The sequence below is a fragment of the Macaca fascicularis genome, chromosome 12 (assembly GCF_037993035.2).
Source record: "Macaca fascicularis isolate 582-1 chromosome 12, T2T-MFA8v1.1".
NCBI lineage: Eukaryota > Metazoa > Chordata > Mammalia > Primates > Cercopithecidae > Macaca > Macaca fascicularis.
Window position 1 is genome coordinate 4,674,353 of NC_088386.1, and position 6,000 is coordinate 4,680,352.

Sequence of the window (6,000 nt, forward strand, 5' to 3'; positions counted from 1 at the left end):
CTTATGCGTTTTCCCTAATAACACTGCATTCACATCTCCCAGCTCTGAGCCGTCTCCTGGCAGGGCTGTCACTCTCAGGGTGGAGTGTTTTCTGCAAGTCGCATTTCTTTGTTCTCTCTCCCTTGGTGGGACGATGGACTGGGCATGACGGGATCCTTTCCTGTGGGCCATGGATGCAGGGCCAGGCCCTGGGGAGACTGAACCCTCCTGAGTGCTAGGTACTGCCCGGATTCTTCACACCCAGCATGTGATTTAACCCTTTGCATAACCCTGTGAGATCCATGTGCTTATTTACAGGCGAGAAAACAGAGGCTCGGAGAAGCTAAGAACTTACGCAAAGCAACTCCCTCAGAAATGGGGGCTTCAGGAAGAAAAGCTCCTCCTCTACTTTCCTTTGATGTGTTCGCAGACGCCCCATCCATCCTTCCACCCCACCGTTGCAGTTTCCGTTCTGGCTTTGCCAGGGAGCTGTGAGAAGAAGTGCTTTCCTCAGGCTGGGTGAGGTGGCTCACACTTGTAATCCTAGCATTTGGGAGGCCAAGGCAGGTGGATCACCTGAGGTCAGGAGTTGGAGACCAGCCTGGCCAGCATGGTGAAACCCTGTTTCTACTAAAAATACAGAAATTAGCCTGGCGTGGTGGCAGGCGCCTATAATCCCAGCTACTTGGGAGGCAGTGGTTACAGTGAGCCAAGATCCCGCCACTTCACTCCAGCCTGGGCGAAAGAGTGAAACTCTGTCTCAAAAAAAAAAAAAAAGTAAAAGAAAAAAGAAGAGCTTTCCTCCCTTGGTGCATCCTCCCCACAGAGCCCCAGAAAACATGCACACAGCACACACGCAGATACATGCACAACACACGCACACAACACACACACATGCACGCACACATTCTCTCTCTCTCTTTCTCTCTCTCTCTCTGTCCCCACTACCCACAACTCCCTCCCTGTCTAGTATAGGGTCTCGGTTTTTAGTATAGGGGAGGGCTAAGGCTGGGTCCCTCACTCGCTACTCACAGGGGGGCAACCTTGAAAGTGACAGTAAATTGGACCTTGCGCTGCCCGGGAAGAAAATGGACTTGTGGCGGGTCTCAGGAGGCAGGAGCCGGGGCAGGCCTGGGAGTAGACCTGGAAAGCTCCTCTCTGTGGCTGCTCCAGTCCGGGGGTTCTGGCCTGAGGGGGCTCCTCCCACGGTCTTGAGACTACTGGGTACATAGAAAGCAGAAGCCAAGAGACAAATATTGGGAGGGAGGGAAAACAAGACAGATGTAGTGTATGCCAACCACATGCCATTTTGCCCTAGGGGAAATGAGTGGAGACTGAGCTTTGAAGGGCTTGGGCCGGGAAGAGAGAGGGAAGCGGGAAGGGGCAGGAGGCCCTGAGCGCGGGGGTGTGGTGTGGGGAGGGAGGGACGGGGAGACAGGAACCAGGTGGAGCCTCTGGGATCAGCAGGTGATTTAGGGGAGGTGATTCTTGCAGGTGAGGAAGAGGGTGGAGGAGGCAAGAGGGAAGAGTCTGGCAGGGATCAGATACGGGAGTTCAGGCACGATTTACTGCCAATGGGAGGGTCACTCAGAGGGGGTTCCGGAAAGGCAGGGGCAGAGCCCCGTCCCTTCTGGGGCGAAGGCCAGCAGCCAGCCTTGGGCAGGAGCAGGCGCGCTGGGAGCTGAGGCCGAGCCGGCGGGCGCACGCGAGGGGGCGCTGTGGGGCTGCACCACCTGGTCGGCCAGGCCACGCCCACCCCGCTGAAGAGCCGCCGGGGTGCGTTTGGGGCTCTGGGTGATGGGCCCGACCGAGGATGGGGGGCTGGGAGGGTCGGCCTCGTGTGCCTCATCAGTCCTGTGGGGCTGGGTCACGCTGGGCACAGAGCCTTTGCTTGCAGCTGGGCCAGGGCCAGGTGACCGGCTGCTAGAGGGCGCTCAGCCTCTCCGGACATGGCCTGGCGCCTGGGTTCAACGCGCGGGGCCCTGGGTTGCAAGACTGCGGAAGCGCTTTCCAGCACAGATTTCCAGGGCCTGCCCTATAGGTTGCCCCTGACGCCCCCACTTCCCTTCGCATCCCAGACACTCTGGTCCAGGAGGTGCAGAGTTCAGGGCCTGCAGGGCACGTCCCCCCACGAAGCCATCCTTGGGCGAGCACCAAGAAAGCTGGCTGATGAATGGGCTTCCACCCAGGGGTCCAGACAGCTGTCTGGCCTGCTGACTCAGCTCGGGAAAGCTGCCGAGGCAGAAACTTCTCTAAGAGCAGAAAAATAAGGCGCAAGGCCCTGGTGCGGTCTGTGGTGAAGGAGCGAGGTTTGAGAGAGGCCTTGAACCATGGAGGACCCTGGAGGGGCCTGGAGCTCCCAGCCGGGCCTGCTCCAGCCCAGGAGGGAACAGCAGCAGCACAAGTCCGTGTGTCCCGGATGGAGGCTTCATTTGTCCAGAGCCCTCCAGGCGCCTTTGGGAGCTAAGATGTGGGTCTCCCGGTTCCCATGTGAGGATTCCGAGGCCCCGTGGAAACCCATAAGGACATCCAGCAAGGTAGGATGGACCCACTGGGCCTGGCGTGGAGCCTGCCTGTGCACTTTGCATACTCACTGCCTCCTCAGCCCCTCACACCTCCCCTCTTCGGCTGCTCCCCAACTTCGAGACTGGGAGTGTGGCCAGAGGCTTCCTAGAGAGATGGTCAGGGCTCTGCAGAGAAACAGAATCAGTAGGATACACACACACACACACACACACATATATACACACACATATATATGATATGATATTATATCTATGTATGTATCTATGTATGTATGTGTCTATCTATCTGGAGAGAGAGAGAGAAAGAGAAAGAAAAGAGGAGGCAGGCTGACAAGTTCAAAATCTGTAGAGCTGATGTGCCAACTCGAGGGCCGCCAGGCAGGAGGAATTCCCCCTTGCTCCAGGTCGGGTCAGGTCAGCCTTTTCTCTTATTCAGGTCTTCCACTGATAGGATGAGGCCCACCCACTTAGGGAGGGTCATCTGCTTTACTCAACCTACTGATTCAATGTTTATCCACAGACACATCTAGAATAATGTCTGAACAAATGCCTGGGCACCCCGTGTCCTGGTGGAGTTGATACGTAAAATAGGCAGAGCTGCTGCAGGTGCCTGGGCATGAGCTCCACTGGTCTGTTTTTTCATCGGTAAAGGGCATGTCGTGAGCATGACTGAGGCTAATGAGTGGACACCATCTATAAGCCATGATGTGTGTGGCCCATGGTGGCTCTGTCGGACTCACCCTAGGCAGTCTCCATTGGCCCTCCCAGAAGGGACCATGCAGGCAGTAGTATCAATACTTTTTTTTTTTTTTTTTTGAGACAGAGTCTCACTCTATTGCCCAGGCTGGAGTGCAGTGGCACAATCTCGGCTCACTGCAACCTCCACCTCCCGGGTTCAAACAATTCTCCTGCCTCAGCCTCCAGAGTAGCTGGGATTACAGGCGCTTGCCACCATGCCTGCCTAATTTTTGTATTTTTAGTAGACACAGGGTTTCACCATGTTGGCCAGGCTGGTCTCGAACTCCTGATCTCATGATTGCCCACCTTGGCCTCCCAAAGTGCTGGGGTTACAGGCATGAGCCACCGTGCCCGGCCGGTATCAATGCTTTTAAGGACTCACCAGCTGCTCCTTGGCCAGGATGACTGTAGCTGATGTCTGCAGGAATGATGGTCATAAGCTAAGATGACACCTGCTCCCTGGGGGCCACAGAGCCACCATCTATAGATCTGTGAGGTCACTGACCTCTAGGGTCAGTCGGTCCCACAGAGGCTGATTTTATCTGAGGGCAGAGGAGCCAGGGAGAGTTTAGAGCAGAGCTCAAAGCACATCACATTTGCTTCACGGAGAGGGCTGGGGGTGCTTCCCTTCCCTTTATGGTGACGGGTCCCAGTCTGGCTCAGTGTGTAGCCCACAGGCCTCTGTGCTGGTCAAGGAGGTAACTACAGTGGGATGTTCATCCCACACCTCCTGCCCTGGTGTGCCCTGAAACCAAATCTGGTATGAGAATGCCGGTACTTAAGTATGTGAAAGATTTAAGGTATTTTGAAAACAACTATGTAGGGCTGCCAGAGGGGAACAGATGTCATATTGGCACAGAAACAACCCACTGGGACCAGCTGCATCCTTCACTCACCATCACCTACACCATCAAGGAGAATGGCATTGTAGGGAACAAGATGAGGGCCATGAGCACTCCGGGCCTGGAAATGTGCTGGTCACCACCATTCTAGATAAGAGGCTTCTTGTTACCCCTTACCTGCAAAACTCAGTTTCCTCACCGAGTGGGCACAAATCTTTAATAGCCACATAGCTGCCCTCAGGGGTACGGTCTGACTGGGGAGTCCAGACCTGGCCATGGGAGGCCGTTCTGGACACTGCCATGTGCGCAGAGCTGAGTTCCAACTACAGGCAGCCATAGACCAGCTTCCTGCACAGCTCTGAGGCCTCAGCCAGCCAGAGTAATCCTGTGCTGTGTTTACCTCCCTCTAACATGGTCCCTACCCTATCTATGCACCTTCGTTTTCTGTAAGCACCCAGCATCCGGGACAGGGCCGGGCATAGTGTAGGTAGGCAGGAATGTTTATTGAGTGAATGGATGAATGGATGGATGGCTGGGTAGTGAACAGATGGAGAGGTGAGTGGATAGATGAATAGGTGGGTTGATGGGTGGGAGATGGATGGGTGGATGGCGCCAAAGGGGAGCCATGTCAGTATGGGTAGAGGGAGCTTCACCGATTGTTTTCCCTACCGCAGGGCAGAGGCCGTCTCTCCCCTAGGGCTTGTGTGGCACTGGGGTCCCCTTTGTTCTCTGTCTTTGAAAGGCCAAGGTCAGACAGGCACCTGATTAGGTAGGAGGCAGGCGATGTCTGAATCCCTTTCATACTGTGGTGCTTGATTTACCTGTACATAAAATGAGAGCGCACACCCTGACGCTTGTTGCCATGGCAGGGCCAGGGGAGCACAGAGTGTGGGGTCCCAGGGATCTGCTGCTGGGTTTCCAGTAAGCATGATGTCATTCCAGAAAAGAAGAGCATCAGGGTCAGTGGAGAACGCTGGAGATGACCCAGGGAATAAACTCAGGGAGACAGTGCATCTTGGCCTCTGGTTGCGGGCTGAGATATGAGATCTGGGGAGGCGAGCAGGCTGCTATGGAGTGGAGCTCCCAGGCCTGCCCTTGCTTCATCTGAAGGCTTTCAGGCTGTCCACTTTCCATGCTCGGAGAGGCCTCCCCTGGGATTTGAGATCCTTGTGAACTCCCCTCTGTGGGGAGGTGGGGTGACAGGCATATCTTCCTTGACCAGGAGCTCTTTCTCAGATATAGGTACTGATGCAACCCTTTACCATGCTATGTGTCCCTGTTAATTAGCCAGGGCCTGCTCTGTGGTGACTCAGCGTGCTTTGCCTTCCAGTCTCCTGGGTTGATGCGGGGCATGTGGGCTACTCTGGTGTTTGTCTGAACTATTGCTGGATGCCCAGTACAGGTAAGCACCAAACAGATGCTCTTGGGTTCAGGAGGCCCAAGAGGGGAGTCATTCACGCTCTCAGGGCTCCTGGTGGGGGCTTTCTGTGTAGATGCTGAGCTGACTGGTTGAAAGAAAAAAGGGCACAGGTGCACTTAGTCCTCCTACCTCTCTCTCCCCCACTGTCAGGAATCTGTGTTGTTCTTGGGGTGAGAAGGGGACAAGGCTGAGTTGAGTGGGTTACGGAATGGTTGCAGGGGAATGGCGCCATCTGCCCGAGCCATGGGCCAGGTGTGGAATCTTGGGGCATGTCAGAAAGGAGAGAGGCTTTGTGGCCAGACACACCTGGCTTACAACCCCCCTCTCAATGCCATGCATGTGACCTTGGGGGCATCACTTAACCTCTATGGGCATCAGTGTCCTCATCTTCAAAAATGCAAATGGCAACATCTATTTAGGATATTTCTTATTAGGATTGATGAGATTTTATAAAAAAAATTTCTAGCACGTGGCGGGCTCCCAGAAAAACTAGCTC